This window comes from Macrotis lagotis, chromosome 1, assembly GCF_037893015.1.
Source record: "Macrotis lagotis isolate mMagLag1 chromosome 1, bilby.v1.9.chrom.fasta, whole genome shotgun sequence".
NCBI lineage: Eukaryota > Metazoa > Chordata > Mammalia > Peramelemorphia > Peramelidae > Macrotis > Macrotis lagotis.
The window spans coordinates 816,718,138-816,741,952 of NC_133658.1; the positions used below are offsets into that span (position 1 = coordinate 816,718,138).

At 34.5% G+C, this 23,815-nt stretch overlaps 1 protein-coding gene across 2 annotated transcripts in view; it reads right to left on the reverse strand.

Moving 5' to 3' along the window:
* ME3 (malic enzyme 3) overlaps positions 1 to 23,815 on the reverse strand; it is a 324,153-nt gene that overhangs the window by 228,343 nt on the left and 71,995 nt on the right. The window lies entirely within an intron of this gene.

The window sequence follows — 23,815 nt, forward strand, 5'->3', positions numbered from 1 at the left end:
AACATGATATAACTTATATATAACATGTATAACTTATATCAGATTACTTGCCATTCTACATTGGGGAGATGGAAGAGATGGGAAGAAGGAAACTTTAAAAACTTAAAAAAACTTTTTAAAACTTTAAAAAGGTACATATTGGAAATGATCTTTTCCTATAATTGAAAAATAAACAAATAAATTTTTTAAAAAGAAAATGCGTATATCTTTCAGAAACTTATGGCTATAGAGTTTTCAGACATTTATAACATTTATAACAGTATGAATTAAGACTTAACTATGCTTGGGAAAATAGAAGAGGTAGAGGAGTACAAAAGTTTGGAATCTGGTGTTCACTGTAAGGGGAAAGCAGTCTCAATGGAAAGGCACTGTGTCAAGGTTCTTGGGAAGTCAGAGGTCAGTTTGAAGATATCTGACACTTGAGAAATTAGGCAAGAAGAAAACAGAAAGGGAGGATGGGAAGGCAATGAGACGACTACCTATTTTTGCCTAGGGACAATCATGCTCCTGCCTACCCCCTCCTTCTAAATACCTGAAAAGAAGCAATAAATTCTGGGAAATGAGGTTCGTGTTCAGGATGTATTTCATAAATCTACTTCATCACTCTGTTCTGGAGATGCTGTCCCAGTGTTACACTCACAGTATGTGGGGGTCATGGATTCTTTTTTGAATGAATGGAGAACTTAAAGTTTCAGGGGATGACTTCAATTGGTTTCCCTAATCCTGAAAACTGAGACTCTGTTGTTGATGGCCAGATTTTTAGACATGTTGATATATTCTTTTATATATAGGTTTATGCTTCCTTTTTGTGTCTAGATTTAAGGTGAGGCATGGTCCTGCTTCTTGAAAGATATTTCCTAAATTCTCCCTATGTTCTTATCCTATTCTTACTCATTAATAAATCTGCCAAATGCTAAAAATAATGATACCTCATTCTCAGACGAAGAAATCAAAATTGTCTATAGTCATGTGAGAAATTGCTTAAATCATTACTGATTTGAGAAATTCAAGGTAAAACATCTCTGAGCTACTACCTCACATCTATCAGATTGGCCAATATGACTAAAAAAGAAAAAGGATCAATATTGGAGGGGATATAGGAAAACTCGGACACTAATGCATTGTTGGTGGAGTTGTGAACTGATCCAACCTTTCTGGAGAGCAACTAGGATTTAAGGGTCTATTTCCTGAAGAGATCATGAAAAATGATAAAAATCCCATATGTACAAAAATATTCAGAGTAGCTCTTTCTGTAGTGGCAAAGAATTGAAAATTGAGGGGATGCCCATCATTTGGAGAATGGCTAAATTGTGGAACATGTATGTAATGGAACTCTATTGCTCTATATGAAATCATGAGAGATAGGATTTCAGAAAAGTCTGGAAAGACTTGCATGAATTGATGTGGAATGAAATGAGCAGAATCAGAAGAACATTATACATATTAACAACAGCATTGGATGATGATCAACTATGATGTTCATTTTATCAGTACAACAATCAAAAGACAATTCTAAAAGACTTAAGATGGAAAATACCATCCATGTCCAGAGAAGGAACTGTGGAGTTTAAATGAAGATGAAAACTTTTTATCATCAATTTTTAAAGGTTGTCATATAATGTCATTTTTTTCTCTCTAATGATTTCTTTCTTCTGTTTGGATTTGATCCTTCTCTCACAACACGATCAATATGAATCTATTGTTTAGCATGATTATAAAGGTAGACCCTATATTAGATTGCTTTCTATCAGGAGAGAAAGGAGGGAAGGAGAAAAATGTAAAACTCAAAACCTTGAAGATTGGTAAAAAATACCATTGCATGTAGTTGGGAAACAAATAAATAAAATATTTTTTAAAATAATGATGCCTCCCAAGTGATCTGGTTTTAATTGCAATTAATGAACTGTTTGTTAATATCACTTGCTTCAAAACTGCTCTATTAAGGGAAGCAAAGACTCAATTTTTAACCTTTCATAATAGCTCACAATAGATGAGGCAATGTAGGAGAGTGCAAAGAGAAGTGAGGTGGGAGTCTGGAGACAAGTTCTAGGCATGATTTTAAAGTCATAAAATCAAAATCTCAGAGTTGGAAGACTTTTTGAGAAATCTATTTGGAGCATTTAAATTAAAATTATAAGCATTTACAGACAAGAAAAAATGAGAATAATTTCATTTTAATACTTTAATGTTGTAACTAAAAGAATAAATTTAATGGAGATCCAAAGAGTAAATGCTTAAACAAAAAATGGTTGCATCATACCCTTCTGCTAAATAAAAGAAGTCCTTGTCTTGTCTAGATCTGTCCTGAAGACTTCCTTTCCCTTCTCCCATACTTTCTTCAATTCAGTCATATTTTCTGAATCTCTTATTCCCACCTAGGGCAGGCAGCCCAGATTGGTTCCCGCCTCAGGAGACAATCTATAAAAAGCTCTGAATCTAAGGAAGTTATCCTAGTGATTAATATCCCTCCTCGTAATCTTGCCTCACAACTGTTCTCAAAGTAGCCATGACTCAGTGAAAGGAGTCAAAGGATCTGGACTGAAATTCAGGTCTGGCTACTTATTAATTACATACCCTTGGACAAATTTCTTTTCTTCTCTTCATCTCAGCTCCTCCTCTGTAACACCAGAAGATGAACGAGATGTTTTCTAAGATTTCTTCAGAAAGGAAATCCTTGGATATAAGGTCCCTTCTAGCTCTAAGAGTTTATTGATCTAGATCTTATCTCCTCAACCTTTCCTTTCAGGGCCTATGGTCTATAGTCTATAATCTTGAGGTAAATTATTTCAGCTCTAGATGACCTCACCCATTCCTTCCAGTTCTAACATCCTATGATTCTATCTCAGAAGAAAAAATTCAGAGGGAAATTTTTTCCATAAGTAATTGTAGAAATTAAAAATAAAAAGGAATCCAAGAAATCCATATGGAATAGTGGATAGAGTGCTGGGTTGGGGGTCAAAAAACTGAGTTGCAAATCTGCCTCAGGCACTTACTAGCTACATCTCCCAAGGAAAGTCACTTAACCTCCCTGGGTCTCAATTTTCTCATCTTTAAAAAATAAGGAATTAGACTTGATGATCTCAAAGGTCCCTTCTAGCTCTAAGTCACTGATATTATCTCATGTAGCACAACTTAATGACTAACACAGGTTTCTTTCTAGGCTTTTCCGGACATAAGGACATACCAGCTCTGCTAGAATACTTGTGATAATGGAGAGTTTATCTTTGTTCAAGGTGAGAGTTTTTACTTCCACTGACCCAATAAAAAGTTTGCCTATAACTTCCTAACATTGGTCCTCATACTCAAAGCAATTCTATCCCTCCTTCATGTAAGAGTTCTTCAAATACTTGAAAATAGTGAATATAATCACCATTTGTTTTCTTTATGCAGATGATAGTGTCCATAAAACTGGTTCATTAATATGCTTCTTATAATAAATATTACTCAGTCATTTTCTGTTATATCTAACTTTTTGTAACCTCCATTCCTTGGCAAGGATCCTGGAGTAGTTTGCCATTTCCATCTTTTCCCCCCTTTGGTTTTTGCAAGGCAATGGGGTTAAGTGACTTGTCCAAAGTCACACAGCTAGGTAATTATTAAGTGTCTGAGGTCGAATTTGAACTCAGACCCTCTACTCCAAAGTCAGTGCTATATCCACTGTGCCACCTAGCTGCCCCACTATTTCCTTCTCCAGATCATTTTACACCTGAGGAACTGAAGCAAACAAGATTAAGTGAGTTGCTCAGGTTCACATAGAGCTAGCAAGTATCTGAGGCTAAGACTCATGAAGATAAGTCTTACTGAATCCAGGTCCAGTGACCTATACACTGTACCATCTAACTGTTCCAAGGATTTATTGAATGACTATTAAATATGTAGTCTAAAACATTTTTCTTTGGAAGAAATGACAAGAAGTTTAATAAACTCTTAATATAGAACTTAGAACTTAAGGGATCTTCAAGATCATCTAATCCAATCCCCTAATATTTCAGATATATCTCTGGTAATGATTAAGATTAAATGTAAACATTGCAATATTTATATATAAAGGATTAAAAGTTTAAAAAATCAGAAGAAATAATTTCCTATTGAGAATGGCAAAGTTAAAAAGCTCTGTAATTAACCTATCAGATTAAATTTCAATTGTAGCTTCTTAAAAGGAAAATGCTACTCCTCTTGCAAGGATACTAGCAAACAGATTTGGTATGTTAAAAGTCTCCAGGATCCGAATAAATCTGTCCTTTAATTCAGACGAAATGCCTTGGAGATGCCACTGTGGGGAGCTGGAGACCATTCTCCTTTTAACCCCAATCAAAATGAAATTGTAGCATGGGTGTGAGGGGCAGTCAATGCAGCAAGACTCATTTTGGGAAATAGATATTTGCTTGAGGGAGGATTAAGTTTCTATTAAGTTGTTCTTAAGACAGTCTTTGGGTATTTCTTCCTGGGAGTATGTAGCTGGCCTATGCAATTTCAAAACTGGCCTTCATATGCAGCATCATATGTCACAATCAAAGAAAGCTGCTGAGAAAATGTCTCTGTAAAAAGTATCTATCCCTGCTCTAAGCTTATCTTATGATCTGTTCTCTCTAGAATCCTACACAGAGGCTCTATCATGCAGTATTTCCATTAATTCCTACTCCTCAGGAATAGTTGTTGATACAGGAACTCCAGAAAAGTAAACCCTGGAGACCAAGTGTAGAGAGAAGGGGCAGAAAATTCCTGCTCTGCTTCACTTATAGGATTATTGTCAGGATCTAATGAGGTAATAATTGCAAAATCATTAGGGACAGTGCCTAACACTACATCAATGTTAGCTATTATTGTTATTATAATTGACAAAACATTCATGCCACAGGCATTTGCTAGCTGTATGATCTTCAACAAGTGTTGTTATAATAATAATAATAATAATGACACCTATCTCACAAGGTGATTGCAAGGAATGCATTAAATTATATTAAATTATATATATATGTATATAAATATATATAACACACATATGTCTATTTGCGTGCATATATATATATATATATATATATATATATATATATTTAAAAATCTGGCCTCAGACAATAATTGCATAGCTGTGTGACCTTGGACAAGTCACTCTTAACCCCACTGCCTTAAATAAATAAAATTAAATATATATATGTATATATAAATCCTAAAGTAATGAGTCATCACATTATTTTCATCATTATTTAAAGATAATTATTCTATAAGAATTGATAGTGCTGGGGAATACAAAGACTAAAACTAAATAGTCCCTGCTCTCAATTTGCTTACATCCTACTTGTTTACTAAATATCTGCCCCCCCCCATAAGAAGGCCATTGAAATACGGAAACATAGCCACGAGAAAAGTGAGAGACTAAGAATATAGATCCCATGAATTACAAGGAAGGAGCTGGAGAAGTTTAATTTGGAAGGTTTGGTTAAAATCCCTGAAAGGAGAGTAGACCAGTTCTGGATAGGTCTAGAAGGTAGAACTAGAAATGCTGGTAGAGGTTAAATGAAAGTTGATTTTGGTAACTATATTTTGCCCAATAAGAACAATTTCCTAACATTTTCAACTTACTTGGGTTTCCTCATATTATAATGAGTTTCCTATCACCATAATTATTTCATTCAGGGGCTATGTGTCCACATATCAGAGATGATATAGAAAAGATGCCTAAATAGAGAAAGATTGGACTAGACCTCTTTTTTTAATTGAAATTTTTTATTATTATTATTGTTATTATTATTATATTTTTTCCAATTACAAAGGTAGTTTTCAACATTCATCCATTTGCAAATTTAATGATTTTCACATTTTCTATCACATTCTTTTCTTTCCTTCCACCCCATAATGGTGAACAGTCTGGTAAAAGTTGTACATGCACAATCCTGTTTAACATATTTTCACATTAGTCATGTTGTGAAAGAGGATTTAGAATTAAGGAGAAAGAAAAAAACATGAGAAAGAAAGGAAAAAAACATAAAAGAAATTTTTATAAAGTAAACAAAGCATGCTTTGCTCTGCATGTGGATGCTCTGGTTTTTCCTCTGGATGTGGATGGCATTTTCCACAGCAGTTTTCTCAAGATTGTCCTTGATCTCTGAATTGCTGAGAGGAGTGCATCCATCAGAGCAGATCCTCTTACAATGCTGTTAATATGTTCAATGTTCTCTTGGTTTTGCTCACTTCACTCAGAATCAGTTCATGCAAACTTTCCCTGCTTTTCTAAAATTTGACCACTCATAATTTCTTACAAAACAATAGTACTCTATAACACCCATATACCATAACTTTTTCATTCATTCTCTAATTGATGGCCATCCCCTCAATTTCTAGTTCTTTGTCACTACAAAAAAAATCTGCTAGAAAGATTTTTGAGCATGTGAGATTTTTACTGTTTTTTATGATTTCTTTGTGATACAGACCTAATATTAGAATTGCTGGATCAAAGGGTATGATCAGCTTTATTGACCTTTAAGTATAGCTCCAGATTACTCTCCATAATGGCTAGATCAGTTCACAACTCCACCAAGTAGGCATTTAATGTCCCAATTTTCTCACATCCTTTCCATCATTGATCATTTTCCTTTTTTTTGGCAATTTAGCCAATCTGATAGGTATAAGGTGGTATCTCATAGTTGTTTTAATTTGCATTTTTATAATAATGATTTGGAGCATTTTTCATATGACTATAAATAGTTCTAATTTCTTCATCTGAAAATTGTCTAATTATAACCTTTGACCATTTATCAACTGGGATTGACTTGTAATCCTATAAATTTGATTAGTTCTCCATATATTTTAGAAATGAATCCTTTAACAGAAACACTAGCTGTGAAAATTGTTTCCTACCTTTCTGCATTCCTTATCTTGGCTGTATTGGTTTTATTTATGCAAAAACTTTTTATCTTAATGTAGTCAAAATCATTCATTTTGCAATCAATAATGTTCTCCATTTCTTGTTTGGTCATAAATTTTTCCCATTTCCATAGATCCAACAGAGTATTTCTTGACCCCATAATTGAGCTATGTATTACCCTTTATTAAACCCAATTATTGAACCCAATTGGGATTGTATGTTATTTCTTCTCTGGGCTAATTCTGCTGAGAGTAGGACTTACTCAGTGTTTTCCTATTATTGAATCATTCCTGCCTACTTAGCATAAATCCACTCAAACATGATGTTTTATCCTAGTAATACCTTGTTGTAAACTCTTTACTTTTGCATCAATGTTCATTAGGGAGATTGGTCTATAATTGTTTTTGGCTGTTTGGGGCTCTTCCTGATTGAGGTGTCAGTATTATATTGCTGTTGTAAAAGAAATTTGGCAGAAATCCTTCTCTTGTTTTTAAAAATAGTTTATATAGAATTAGAATTGTTCCTTAAAATGTCTGGTAAAATTCATTTGTAAATCTATCTGGACCTGAAGATTTTTTCGTAGGGAGTTTATTAATGGTTCCTTCAATTTCTTTTTTTGAAATGGGATTATTTAAGTATTTTTTTCATCTTGGTAGTTTATATTTTTGTAAGTATTCATCCATTTCACTTAAATTGTCAAATTTGTGGGCATACAGTTGGGCAAAATAGCTCCAAATTAAAACTTTAATTTCCTCCTCATTGGTGGTAAGTTTACCCTTTTCATTTTTTGATACTGGTAATTTGGTTTTCTTCTTTCTTTTTTTAAATCACATTAACTGGGGCAGCTAGGTAAGGCAGTGGATAGAGCACTGGCCCTGGAGTCAGGAGTATCTGAGTTCAAATCCAAAATCCAGTCTCAGACACTTAGCAATTACCTAGCTATGTGGCCTTGGGCAAGCCACTTAACCCCATTGCCTTGCAAAAATTAAAAAAAAATCACATTAACCAAAGGTTTATCAATTTTATTGTTTTTTATTGGTTTTATTTATTAGTTCAATGGTTTTCTTACTTTCAATTCAATTAATTTCTCCTTTGATTTTCAAAATGTCTAATTTGGGAGATAATTGAGGATTTTTTATTTGTTCTTTTTCTAGTTTCTGTGATTGCATACCAAATTCATTGATCTCTTCTTTCTCTATTTAATTCATATAAGCATTTAGAGATCTAAAATTTCTCCTAAAAATTGCTTTGACTGAAGCCCATAAGTTTTGATATGATGTCTCATTGTTGTTACGGTCTTGGATGAAATTGTTGGTTATTTCTATGATTTGTTGTTTCATCTACTTATTCTTTAAAATTAGGTTATTTAGTTTCCAATTAATTTTTGGTTTATCTTTCCATGTTCCTTTATTATATATAATTTTTATTCCATCATAATCTGATTTATATTTTAATTTTATGCCTTTTAATTTAATATTTCTGCCTTTCTGCATTTGATTGTAAGATTTTTATGCCTTAGTACATGGCCAATTTTGGTATAGGTGCCATGTACTGCAGAAAAAAAGATTTATTTCTTTCTATCCCCATTCAGTTTTCTCCAGAGATCTAGCATATCTGTTTTCTAAAATTCTATTTACTTTTTAACTTGCTTCTTGTTTATTTAGTGGTAAGATTCATCTAATTCTGAGAGAAGGATGTTGGGGTTCCTCACTATTATAGTTTTTCTCTCTATGTCTTTCTATAAATCATTTAGTCTTTCCTCTAAAAATTTGGATGCTATACCACTTGGAGTATATATGTTTAATAATGATATTACTTCATTGTCTATGGTTCCTTTTAAGAAGATGTCATTTCCTTCTTATCCCTTTTAATGAAATCTATTTTTGCTTTTTCTTTGTCTGAGATCAGTATTGCTGCCACTGATTTTTTTTTACTTCTAGTGAAGCATAATATATTTTGCTCCGGCCTTTTACCTTTATCCTGTGTGTTATCTCTCTGCTTCAAATGTGTTTCTTGTAAACAACATATTGTAGGTTTCAAATTTTTAATCCATTCTGCTATCTGCTTCCATTTTATGGGAGAATTCATCCCATTCACATTTGCACTTAAAATCACAAACTCTGTATTTCCCTCCATGTTATCTTTCCCCATTTATATTTTTCTTTCCTTCCCCCTTATCCTTCCTCAGCAATGTTTTGCTTCCTTTCCTTTTAAAATTTCCTTTTTAATTTGAACTTTAACTTTACTTTTACTTTACTTTTTTTTGCTTTCCCTTTTATCATCCCTTCTTCCCCTTTCTTTCCTACCCCTCCCCCATTTCCCTGTAAGGTAGAACAGATTTTTAAACTCATTTGGGAATGTATGTTATTTCCTCTTTTTTGAGCCAAATCTATCTGTTCAGTGTTCACACTCTCTCTTCTTTCCCTCTACTATAATAGGTCTTTGTGTCTCTTCATTGGTAGTATTGATCTTCTAATGTCTAGCCTTCTCTTAGTAGAATCCTTCTTTGCATGTCTTTATTGTCTTAATCCTGTCTTGTACCCATATCCCATCTGTTAAAATATATGCCATTTATCTTTCTGATAGATATACAATTCTCAAGGGTTGATTGATTGATTAATAAGCAACACTACCTCATAGTCACTGGTCCTTTTCTATCACATTAGAAATATACATCTCAAACATTATAAATAACATCAAATTATAATCAATTTATTTCACACCTTCTTTTCAAATACCTTCTATAGACTCATAATTCTCACAAACTAAGCTATCATGTAAAGCAAAATCATTTCTGGAACAATTTATGCCCTCCCCCTCTAAGTACACTACCTTTAAATTAATCTATCCGACTAAAAGGATAAAGTAAATCAAAATCACTTCATGATCCAGTTCCTCTTAACTACGAGCTCTCTCTCCCTCTATCCCTATAGTACTACAACCTTTGTTATGGTGAAAGGCAAGATCACTTCATTTTCTCTTAATGTCCAGAGCTTCTAAATACATTCTCTCCCTCCATCCCTATTGTCCTACAATCTTTCTTAACTAAAATATCGAGTATATTCCCTCCTTCTGTCCCTAAAAAGCCCTCATTTACAAAAATATCAAGTTAGATAAGATCACTTCATGTTTTAATTATTTATAGACACCTCTCTGTTACAATAGAAATACAATCCTCATAAGCAAAATCACATCATGATTCATTTATACCTATATCCTCTAAGTATAATCCCTCCAACTACATTCAATCCTCGCTAGCTAAAATATTGGATAATGGTTCATCACTTTCAGGTCATCCTTCTAAGTATGTTTCTTTTAACTATCCTATGAGAAATAAAATTCTTAAGAATTGCAAGTATTATTTTCCCTTGTAGGGATGTATCCAGTTGAATATTATTGATTAGAGCTTTTCTGCTTTTCCATTTACCTTTTAATTCATTTCTTGAGTCTTGTATTTGAAGATCAAATTTTCTGTTCAGTTCTGGTCTATTTTTAGAAAAATTTTAAAGTCCTCTATTTCATTGAAAATCTACCTTTTCCCCAGAAAGAATATGCTGAATTTTGTAGAGTAGTTGATTCTTGGTTGTAATCCAAGGTCCTTTGCCCTCCAGAATATCATATTCCAGGCCCTCCAATTTTTTAATGTTGAAGCTGATAAGTCCTGTGTAATTCTTGTTGTGGTTCCTTGGTATTTAAATTGCTTCTTTCTGGCTCCTTGCAGTATTTTCTTCTTTAGCTAAGAATTCTGAAATTTGGCCATGATATTCTTGGAGTTTTTTTCTGCAATCTCTTTCTGGAAATGGTTTGCTCCAGGTCATCCAATTGATCAGCAGCCAAGCCAAGGAGATCCAGGTCTTCTGATTCCTAGTTCAGTGTTTTCCCTATTATCCTACAATACTTTCAAGAACTGACTGACTGCATATGGAATGTTTGTTTAAATTCTTCTGTTTAGCCTTTCAAGTCTTCCAAAATCTTGTCCAATTTACCTTTCCAGACTCATTGGTAATGACTTCCCATCCTGTACTTTGAAATCCAACTAAACTAACACTCCATTTCTGATCTTCATGCCCTCCTTCCTCCTCTCTGCCTCCTACAATCCATTTCTTCCTTTAAGATTCAGCTTAAGAGCTATAGCCTGTCTTAAATTTTTCCTGATTCCCTCAAGCACTGGTGTCCTTCCTGACAAACTACCTTGTATTTAACTTGCCAAATGTGGTCAATGAACATTTTATTAAGCATCTTCAATGAGCTGGGCACTGTGCAAATATATGTAGAAAAATATAAAATAGCTTATTTATATACAATAGACACATATACTCTGTATATATTTATATGTGTCCTGTTTATCTTCCATAAAAATCTGAGCAGAGATGGTTTTATTTGCTATGTTTGTATCTCAGCATTGCCTCATACATTTTTTTTCTGATGTTCAGTCATTGTAGTCTTTTCTAACTCTTGGTGATCCCATTTGGGATTTTCACAAGGATATTGGATATTTACTCTTTCCTTCTCCAGTTCATTTTGCATATGGGGAACCTGAAGTAAACAGGATTAAATGACTTACCCAGGGTCACACAGCTGGTACATATTTGAGGCCAGATTTGAACTTAGGAAGATGAGTCTCCCTGAGATAAAGTTCAGTACTTTAGACTGCCTTCTGGTACATAGAGATACACTTACTGATTGATTAACATTTCACTAGTATGTACTGGAGAAAGGTGCAGATCTGTCCATTCAATTCAGTTTCATCAAATGTTAAGTACCTACTAAGTTCAAAGAATACTGCTAAGTTCTTTTTTAATCATTTAAATTTTTTAATTGTTTTAAATTTACAATTTTTCTCTCAATATCGCTTCCCTCCTCCACCCCACCACAGAAGTCAGTCTGATAGTCTTTACATTGTTTCCATGCTATATATTGATTAAAACTGAATGTCTTGAAAGAAAAATTATATCCTTAAAGAAAAATAAAATATAAGAGATAGTAAACTTACATAATACAGAAGATAACTTTTGCTGCTAAGTTCTATTTGAAATTCAATGATGGGAAACATGGCCTAAGGAATTTATCATCTAGGCTGGAAATCAAGAAAAGTACATACAACTAAGTATGATATGAGTCAGACTGTGATAGAGGCTGTAAGAGAGGTACAAAGAGCTTCAGGGATTCAGAATAGGGACAAATTACTTCTCACCTGGGGGCAGGGGAAATAAAGAAAGACTGCATGAAGTAAGTGGGACTGAAATGGGTCTTGAAGAGGTAGGATAATGGATCTTCCCCTCAATCATTTTGTAAACCTTAATTCACTAAAAACAAAAGTAGTTTTGTTATTATATGTTCCTATACTCTGAAACTAGAAAGAGTCCTTTGGAGTTGGGTATGCTACAGAAGGGTTTTTTTTCAGTAAAGAGTTGGTCCAGATGACTTTTGAGGTCCCTTATGACTCTCAAATTCCATGATTTTGGCTCCTGTGCTACAATGCAAGGACTTGTCTGAAAAGGGAAGCAAGAGACAGAAACAGGGAAGGGCCTTCAGCCCATTTTGATATATCTAATATGTAATACTTTAATCTATTGACATATACTGTTACATCCTGTTATGCTTTTGGGGGAAAGGACTTCTACTTGACTTCTACAGTCTACAGGGACGGGGCGGGGGGGGGCAACCACATCAGGTTCAAATGATGATTGACAGAAGGTTTGTTTTTTCTTTTAATGAATGGTAACTTTTCATACTTCAGTGCACTGAAATCTCACCATAATGTGGCCATAACATACCAGCTCAGCACCCAGCAAAAGGCAGACCTATTCTGAATCCAAGGGAATTTAATTATCCTATGTACCAGAGCTATCTCATTAGGACACAGTCTTACCCATGATGCAAATCAGTCTACTTTTTTTTTAAAAAAGCATTTTACAACTTATAAAACATATCTATGTACATAATCTCTTTAATTTTCACAAATACACTGAAGAAATAAGAGAAAGTTATCACTATTTTGTAGAGGAATTTTGATAAAGTATAAAACATAGTCAGATATTCCTATAATGCATCATTTTAAAAATTGACTTATAGAAATGTCTCATATAATTGTCAAAGAATGATATTCTATTGATATACATGATTTTTTCCATACATTAGTAGTGTTAGTGAACACCTTGTTTTGTTTCTAAAACCCTAAAGACAGATCATTGCATAGCTTGAGCATATCTTGGGGATATTTTTCCAAAATAATGGTTGGTCACAATTCTAGAAATGGGTTTTCTATAAAAACCTAGCACAATTACAACTGAATATATTCAAACATAAACCTAGAAGTCCATACTTTCCATAATAAAAAATTAGAAAATAGATGATGATGATGATGATGTTTGATGTCTTCCAACTCAAAGTACTTTACAATCTCTAAAGTATTTTCACATATATTGTCTCAGAGAAGTGAAGTGACTTCAAGTACAGACTACAAAACCCAAAAGTCAGGGAAGACTTTACTGAGGAGGGGTGGGACTTAATTGACTCATATATGATCTGTTAAATAGTTAATTAATCAATAAGTATCAATAATCTTTTTTAAAACCAGATTTGCCACTTCACTAGTATAAAAGACTCCTGATAAGCAATCTACCTCTATCAATGTAGACTAATTCTTGCTCTGTGAATTAATGATCTTAGAGAGTTTTCTTGATTTCTTGTAAGTCCTCTTTCTCCTGCTCCACTGGTTGATTTTGGGTCATTTTGCTGTTGGCACAACATAGCAAAGTTCATGGTTCAGTCCAGAAGGTCGGGTTTATGCTATTCTGAATAGCATATAAAATCTATTCTCCACTAACCTCTTTTGAAAAATAGTTATATAAAGTACTCCAAAAAATAACTTCTAATGGCTTTTCTGCCTTTAATTAACTAAAAAATAGTTAGCCCTTGTTATAATATCATTCTTGATGCATTATTAAAAATTAAAATTTTGACTTACCCAGTTATATACCTCATGCTAATTCTCATAAATTAAGGAGCTGGCCCTTTCCAGAATGTCTTAAACATTAAATTGAGTTATAGTTGATCACAAGAAGAATTTCAGTCTTGTGAAAATAAGAAAATGACCACTCCACAGGATGAAATTCCTTCTTTAAATGGCCCAGTGAGGATAAAAGGGTCAGTATGGTCTTCAGCAGGAGAAACTAAAATTGATATATGGAATATATTCACACAAGAATAAAAGTTGGTGATCTTCCTATAAAAGAAATTATTTATATAAAGTATTTATATCATCTCTTTTGTGACCGCAAAGAACTGGCATGCCTATCAATAAGGGAAAGGCTAAACAAATTATAATATATGATTTTGATGGAATGCTATTGTTCAATAAGAAATTATGAGGAGAATGGTTTCAGAAAAATCTGAGAAGACTTAAGGGTGATGCAAGTGAGGGAAGTGAGCAAAACCCAGGAGAAAATTGCACATAGTAACAGCAACATTGTTGTTATTGTTCAGTCATTTTTCACTTCTTCCAATTCTTCAAAACCCCATTTGGGGTTTCCTTAGCAAAAATACTGAAGTATTTTGTCATTTCCTTCTCTAGATCATTTTACACATGAGGATACTGAGGCAAATAGGATTAAGTGACTTACTCAGGGTCACATAGCTAGTGTCAAAGGCCAGATTTGAAGTTCGGAAAGTGAGTCTTCCTGATTCCAGGTCTGTTACACTATTCACTGTGCCACCTAACAGTCCACAACAATATTATAAGAATGATCATATAACAGATGGAAAAGATTTATTGATTTTCATCAAGATAATGATCTAAAACAGTTCAAAAGGATCCATGATGAAAAAGGCTCTCTACCTTCAGAGAGTGAACTGAGGAACTCTGAGTGCATATTAAAGCATACTTTTTTACCTTAATTTTATTTTTTTCTTGTGTTTTCTTTTGTAACATAGCTAATATGGAAATATGTTTTGCATGAATGCACTTGAAGAAAGGATATAAAATTGCTTGCCTTCTCAGGAGGGAAAGGGGCAAAAAAGGAGGGAGAGAACTTGGAACTCACGATTTTTTTAGGGTTTTTTTTTTTTTTTTGCAAGGCAAATGGGGTTAAGTGGCTTGCCCAAGGCCACACAACTAGGTAATTATTAAGTGTCTGAGGCCGGATGTGAACCCAGGTACTCCTGACTCCAGGGCCGGTGCTTTATCCACTGCGCCACCTAGCCACCCCCTGAACTCAAGATTTTAAAAATTGTTTTTAAAAAATTTTACATGTGGGGTAGCTAGGTGACACAGTAGATAGAGCACCAACCCTGGAGTCAGGAGTACCTGGGTTCACATCCGGCCTCAGACACTTAATAATTACCTAGCTGTGTGACCTTGAGCAAAGTCACTTAACCCCATTGCCTAGCAAAAAAAATGAAATGTTGAAGAAGATAATTCTCAACATGAGATTAAAAAATTTTACATGTCATTGGGAAATATTTAACAAAAAAATTAAAAACAAAAATGTCTGTGAGATATTGTTGGTGATATGAGATTAGAGTTCAGATAAGAATTTGAATCATCTGCATAGAAATGATAATTGAATTAATGGAAGCTGATGAGACTAAAACAGAAAAAAGAAAGAAGAGAAGGAAGCCTATGGCAGAGCCTTGGAACCAGGAAAAAGCCTCAAAAGCTGACCATTCCAACCCCTTCTTTCCATGAATGAAGAAACACTGTCCCATTTTATAAATGTCATATAAGTAGTAAACATAGTATCAAGAGGATATTTTGAACCTAGGATTTCTGATTCCAGAGTCAGAGGATCTTGTTGCCTATAATACCTAATAATTTTTCATAATGGCATGCATGCCCAGTTCTGGATAGTGTACGATGCTCTCGAGATCTCCCAGTCACCCAGTGAAACAAGGATGTGTCCTTGCTCCTATGCTTTTTTAAGCATGATGTTTTCAGCCATGTCATCAAACACCTTCACTGAGGATGAACATGACCTCAAGGTCAGTTACCACACTGATGGAAAATTTTTTATCTTGAAAAGATTGCAAGCCAAGACCAAAGTGGAGGGAATGTTGGTGTGTGGTCTTCTGTTTGCAGATCATTGTACTCTAAATGTAGCCTCTGAAGCTGAGGTGCAACAAAATATAGATGAATGCTGCTTCTGCTAATTTTGGTGTAACACTTAACACCAGAAAAATACATGTGCTCCATCTGTCAGTACCACACCATCCATATGTAGAACCATTGATTATAGCAAATGGAGAAGTTTTGTATACTGTGACACACTCATTGCCAGAGCTTATTCAGTATTAGGGAGACTCTAAAAGAAAATGTGAGTGAGAACAGATTATTAGACTATCAAACTGAAGGTCTACAATTATTGTGAGGACCTCTTTGTTGCACGCCTGTGAAACCTAAACACTCTACCAGTGTCATGTCAGGAAACTGAATCTTTTCTATTTAAATTGATCACCTGGCAGGATAAGGTACCAGACACTGAGGTCCTGTCTCGAGCTAAACTGCCAAACATTTCAACATTAATACAGAGAATGCAACTACGATGGATTAGCCATGATGTTTGAATGCCAGACGTATGCTTGCCAAAAAGACTATTTTATGGTGAACTCACACAGGGCAAGAGCTTTACAGTGGGGATCAGAAAAAGTGATAGCGGAACACCCTGAAGGTCTCTCTTTCTTTTTTTTTAAATAAGGCAATGGGGTTAAGTCGCTTGTCCAAGGCCACACAGCTAGGTAATTATTAAGTGTCTGAGGCTGGATTGGAATTCAGGTACTCCTGACTCCAGGGCCAGTGCTCTATTTAATGTGCCACCTAGCGGCTCGTCTGAAGGTCTCTTAAGAACATTATAACTGACTGCCCAGCATGGGAGACACTGGCACAGGACCACCCAGTATGGTGTACCCTCATCAAAAAGGCTGCTGCACTCTATGAGGAAGGCAGAATTGAAACAACTCAAAGGAAAGGTGACATTTGTAAGTTTAGAGATGTTCACATGGATTATTTGTGCCTGACTGTGGAAGAGCATTTTGAGCTTGGATTGGTCTGATCAGCCACAGTAGGACACACTGCAATTTGACTGAAACATAGGAGATGTCATCTTGGTCTTCTTCAATAACAAAAGACAGGAACCAACCATTTTTAATGGTTATTTTGAAGAAAATTGATAATAGTATACAGCAATATGTTATATATTAAAGAGATTATAGAGATAGGGAAAAAACTCAAGATAAAGGCTGTCCAATTCATAATCCTGTTCAGAAATAATTAGTATTTTTTTATATCATGGTCCCCCATTTAGTAATCAAATGACATATTTTGACCTTTCTCAGTATAGGGTTTTTAAAATGCATAAGATTATAAAAGAAACAAATTATATTAAAATATAATTATCACTAATGCATATGTGTGTGTGTTCTCCTGATCAAGCTGGACAAACTACACACATTTTAAAGAAAAATTAACAAGTTTAAAGCTGCATTTTAACAAGTGAACTAAATCCAAGGCAACTCATGATTATGGGTGAAATAAACGTTCCAAACAGTAGGTCTTCTGAGAATTTAAAGGGAAGAAGGGAGAGACTGTCTTGGGCTGAGGGTGGTGGTTAGGTATTTTGAACTGAGTCTCAAAAGATGAGTATGATTTGGATAGAAAGGGGAGAGTTAGGTGGGGAAGGATTGGCAAAGAGTCAATTAGTGTGGTTGGGGCAGAGGGTTCATGTAAGGAAATCACAGGAGATAAGATTGGAAAAGTAACTTGGGGTCTGATTAAGGAGGGGCTGTAATGCCAGGTTAAAGGGGGTAAATTTTATACTGTAGGCTTATACTGTGTTAGCTTGTGTCTTCACAACTAGACTACAAGATCCTTGAGGCAGGAAAAGAGACAGAGAGTAGAGCCCTAGTTATCTTTGAACCAGTTTTCTGGTTCTTTTCATATTTTTTCATATTCTATTAAATGCCAATAATAGAAACAACGTATATTGATATGTTCCCTTATTTAATCCTCACAACACATCTATGGAATGAAATGTGAAAGTACTATCTCCATTTTACAGCAGCATTGAGAGGTCACATAGTAAATACTGGAACTGAAAGCAAGCACAGTGTTCCTGATCCCAAGTCTAGTCCTCTTTCCACTACATCATATGAAAAAAACACAAAGCATTTGCCTATGAGCATTTTTCAGAATGTTTGGAAAAGATGAAGTTTGTTCAGGATCAAAGCCTCATTCTCAGAGATTCTAAGGTTAAGTCCAGTAAAGGGGACTTGAGGAAGCCTAGAGGTGAGACCTATGGAATTAAAGAAAGATGAAATCATGCTTAAGGATAGGGTAACGGGAACATGGGGCATTTTGAAAAACTGGTCTAAAATTCATCTAGTTATGGTCCAAAATATCTAATACTATAAAGTACGAGAACTCTCCCACTCTGTTCACTTAGAAAAACAATTTCAGAGAGCATTGAAAATGATTTCTGCTTGGCCTGTCACCAAAGGTAAATTATTTTTGTATGAGTATCTGAAGAAAATAATTTAACCACAAATTACATAAGTGAAAGAGGAAAAATAAACACCACCATGCTCTTGTCATAAGCAGGTTGTCCCATTTGGGGTGCTAAACTTGAAAAGTCATCAGAACAACTGGAATTTTCAGTGAAAGTCTAAACAATGAAAGAAATGAACTAAGCCAAAGGAAAGAATCTCTAAGATCTTATTGCATTTTGGGAGAAAACTGAAAATTGGATACTGCTAAAATATATAATTCTGCTTGAAGAATCCAAAAGAAACAGCTAACTCAGTCAACCACTGAAAGTCTAATCAGAAGATATAACAGGCATACAAGAAACAATGGGAGGATGACAAAGAGACAGTTCTACCATGCATGATGCCTTGGCCAACATGATTTTACAAAAAATGTTATTTCTAATAAGGAAGAATGGTTTAATGGAAATTAAAATCAGAAGATCTTGGTTCAAGCCCCAGTTCCATTACTTGCTGCATAATCTTGGACAAGTCGGGAAAAACTACTGTGAGCTTTAGCTTCCTCATCCCTAAAATAAGAGAATGGGATTAGTAGATCTTTAAGATTTCTGATGGATTTTTAAGTGCGAATATTCTGTTCATCAATATAGATCTCAACCTTTCTGTATCTTATGAGAAAGAGTTCATAATTTGTTATGGCAAAACAAAATCATAATTTGATAGTGTAGTGATAAGACTTTCTGAAAGCTAAAGCCTGGATGACAAAGTACATATATGGTCCATCACCAAGATGCTCTTCAAAGTCATTCAATTTTGTAGGATATGTTATAGCTTACACTCTGCTACTAGTCATCAAGAACCCAGGGTCATCTTAAAAAAATCACAAAGTATCCAATCAGGACTTTAATGGGGATCATCCTCTATAACAGTATGTAAAACAGGGTATTAGATTATCTTCTCCTTGATGACACACTTCTCAGAGTCTCAGTTTCCTTATTCATAAATAACAATATCTATATTGTACTTTAAAGTATACAAAATGTCATACTTGCTATCTCATTTGATCCTCACAACAACCCTCTCAGTAAATGTTATTATTATCTCTGTTTTACAGAAGATAGAACTTAGACTGAGAGAGCTAAGTGGCTAGTCCAGAGCAATTCAAGTAGTGTCTATAGCAGGATTTGAACTCAGGTAATTCTGATTCCAAGTTCAGCACTCTGTTAACTATACCATCTAACTGTCCAATCTTTAAAATGAGGAGGTTGAACTAGATTATTTCTAAGTTCCCTTCTAACCCCCAGTCTATAACCTTATGATTCTGTAAATATGATCAAATACTGGTACATTTTCACTTTAATTTTAGCTGTCCGGGCTCTTCTACCTTTTGTTGTGGTTGTTCAGTCATTTCAGTTGTGTGATTCTTTGTAACCCTATTTTTTTTTTGGCAAAGGGTGATTTGCCATTTCCTTCTCCAGCTCACTTTACAGATAAAGAAACTGAGGCAACCAGGGTTACATGACATGCCTAGGGTCATACAGTTAGTGTCTGAGGTGACATTTGAACTCAGGACTCCAGGGCGGGCACTCTATCCACTGTGCCAAATAATTGCCTTTGTCTCCAGAGCAGGTATTCCAACTCATGGTCCACAGGTCACATGCAGCCCTCAAAACCCATTCTTTTGACATTATGTGACAAATGTCTTGTGACATTTTATTATTATACTCATTGGTAATATAGGTTACATTGTAGTCATAAATAAATGTTAAATTCTATTTGTGATCCTTGACAAGTTCTGTTGAGCAATGCAGCCCAGAAGAGCTAAAGTTGGACACTTAGCTCTTTAGTATCTTTTGAAACTTGGTTAAAAATAAAGAATTGGAGGTAAGTATGACAAAAATGAGCAAGGAATAAATGTTATTTCTGAATGTTCTGTTATCATAAAACCTGCATAGTAACAGCTGATCTATTTGGCATAGTTAGAGTATAAAGGGAATAAGTAAATTCTCCAGATAAATGAAGCCTTACCCTTCTATGAAATTTTTTTATGATCTTGAATGGAAATCTTTCCATGATACATTGTGTGAAATATTCCATTTTAAACAGAAGATACTCTCACAGAGCTATAATCCCTTTGTCATGGATACTCTACCCATTAATATACCTCACAACCCATCCTCCCCTTGTGTAATCCATAGCTTTCACAGATGAATTACTTAAAGCCCTGGAGGTCCTCTAATGTTTTCTTTCATATTTTGTAAAGGTGGTGTAAAACTCAGAATGTTCATTTGTTAATTAAAAGTCAAGTATGAATAGCTCTCATCTTGTTTTGGTCATGCATGCCTGGGGGGGTATCTTTTCTGCTACTTTTCAATTGCAGGTCACAACCACAGGCAAACGTCCTGCAACAAACTTTTACTATTATTTCTGGGCTACCTTAAATTTTTTTATTTTTTGGACATGCAGCATGGTATTTACATGCCTTGTGGCATTATGAAATATTTAGAATAATATTTGTATTGAAAAGACACATATGTCTTTGTGAAAGAAGGAGAATCTTGGGGTCATTGAAAATGCTAGATAATTTCCCCAAAATGATCTCAAATCAATCTATTTCTATCTAATTATTTTATCCACCTGTAGTTCTATCCAAGTGTCCCATATGTACAAATACACTAATTCAGTGGGCTGTATGTTCAACTATATGCCATATTCAGAGTAACATATTTATTTCATCAACTCTGTCTTCCCATTGCAATAGAAGACTGAGCAATCTTTTATGAATAACAATGGATCTCATTTTAGAAGTGTTTTAGGGTTCCTAGTATTGTAGAACTCAATGGAATTATTATAATTTTATTTAAACCACAATTTTAACCAGAGCTTCTGAAGGATGCTCCTAACAATAGGGAATCCTTCCTATAATAGGACCTTACAGAAGAGATCTTTCATGTCCCTGGTTTGAGGGAGCAAATATTTTTATGCTTGAAGAAAAAATCCTAACAAAGTAGTATTTCTTTTTGTTTTTAAAAGTAGTATTCCTTTTCATTTTTCTTTCCACTATTCAGATATATTTCTAATTTACAATTGTCTTCCAGGGCTATTTGTCCTATTTCAAATTAATTAAACAAATATTCATTGAGTGTTCCTATTTATCAAAGTGCTAAACTAGATGATTAACCAGATACAAAGATGAATAGAGCACTGTCCTTCAAAATTTTATTGTACCTTCTGCACCAATTACTATAATGCAAAGTAGAGTGAAGTAAACATACATTGCAAAGATCAATTGAAGTTGAAAGATGTACTGGTGACAGGGGAAATACTTCATGAAGGAGAAAGTATTTGAACTCAGACTTAAATGATGGGTAGGGTTTAAACAGGTAGAAATATGGAATGGGGAATGTGCATTCCAAGCATAGGAGTGGTGTGAACTAAAACACAGATGCAAAAAAGCACAGGAAATGTTCAAGGAATGGTAAGCTGACCAGTTTTACAGGAGCAAAGGGCAAGTGGCGTAGACTTTTACAAGCTTTAAAGCAGTGTAGATCAGTTATTTTTATTATAATGATCATTATCTATATGGTTTTTCTTGTTATTTTCTTTTATTTTTGATGATATTTACATTGGGATTAAATAATTTGACATGGTCCATACTCCTTAGCCAGACCCCCCCCCCCCAAAACAAGAATTTAAGTTTGAATTCAGCTAATAGCTCATTCCAAGGACATTCTTCCAATCCTCTCGAAGAAGTGTCCAGACCCCAAATTCTTCTGGTGCTTATCCAGATTAGAAAATCAAAATCCTGCCCCTTGCATGCCAATTCAGAAATGCTCCACAATTACTTGGGAAGGAGGAGGGCTGTTTGTTGACTTGAAGTCTGAGTTTCCCATCCTGACACAGTGTTCTCTGAGGTTAATACAAGGAGCTAAATCGGCATTTTCGACCTGGGGTTGAAGCCAATGGCAAGAAAAGCAATGTTTATATTGGCCCACAATCTACAGGACTCAACAAGAACAATAAATGTTGGCTGCATTACATCTTGAAAATTTATATTTCAAAGTTATGGCTAATTTGTCAGTTGTATTCCCAGAATTCCTGCAGAAAGTTCAGGGTTCCCAATGATTTACAACAGGCCTCAGTACTTGCCACAGGTTATCAACAGGCTGTAACTAGTGTCATCACTTTTGAAACATCTTATGGTAGGGCTTTCCTACACAGTTCTGAAATCCTAGTCACAAAGTCACAGAAACCAGTTAAACACATTTGTATTGATAGGACAAATAATAGGGCTTCTGTAGCTCAATGTTTAAAAGGGAAGCAAAGAGAAGTGTATATGTTAAGAGGAAAATAATAGCATAACATTATTTCCTCTCCCAGGCCTTAATTTCTTCATCTAAAAAGTAAAGGTCTGGACAAGATCAATCAATCAATCAAGATTTATTAAGTGCTTACTATGCTCTAGGACTTGAATTGAATCCTGGGGATACAAAAAAGAAGCAAAAGCTAGATCAGGGGTTCTGAAACTAATTTGTATCATTGATTCCCTTGATAATCTCATTGAGCCTTTGGGCCCCTTCCCATAATATTTTTAAATGCATAAAATAAAATGCTGAGGATTTAAAAAATGATATTGAAATACTCAATAAAAAATAAAAAATATTCATAGACTCCAGGTTAAGAATTCTTGGAAATAAATGTTTTCTAAAGTCCCTTCAAGCTCTAACATTCTATAATTTCATTAGAGATGCTAGGAATCTTAAAATCAGTCATTCTAATCCAGTCAAGGCAGACACAAAGTAGTTTTAGGGTAAAGAGAATTCAGATATGAAAAACAACATCACTACTTTGGAATAACAGAGGGTAGGTGATGGAGTAGAATGAGTGAAAAGTAATAAAGATTTTTAAAAAAGGTAAAAAGATGCAATATGATGCCTTTCTAGTGACAAGAGACCTAGGTTCAAAGTCCAGATTAGAACCCTTACTAGTAGTGTGACTATGGACAAAAATCTTGACCTCTCCAAGCCTCAATTCCTACTTATGTTGAGAGGGAACAATAATAGTTCTTGAGCTACTTACCTTCTTGGAATGATATGTGGAGAGCACTTTGCAAACAGTGAAATGCTATAAGAACTGTATGTTCAAGTTTATATAGAAATTGGTGCCAATAATGCAATTCAATTCAATTCTCCCCTTCTGTAAGGGATTCCAGACTATATTCAGCCCCTACCATATTTTTAGCACTGTGGAAAAATGAGGGGAGGAAAAAACCAAACCATGAGGCAATAAAAATAAGACTAAGCTAATAAATTAAGTTATAATACAAACATGAGATATGAGATAGAAGATAGATCTTACAGTCAGGGAGACCTTCTTCAGGTAATTCTCTAAGACCCTAAATTGCAAAAACAAGTGACTACCTGTATTGATGACTGAGTTCAGCCACTTCTCACTTTACAGATAAGGAAAATGAAT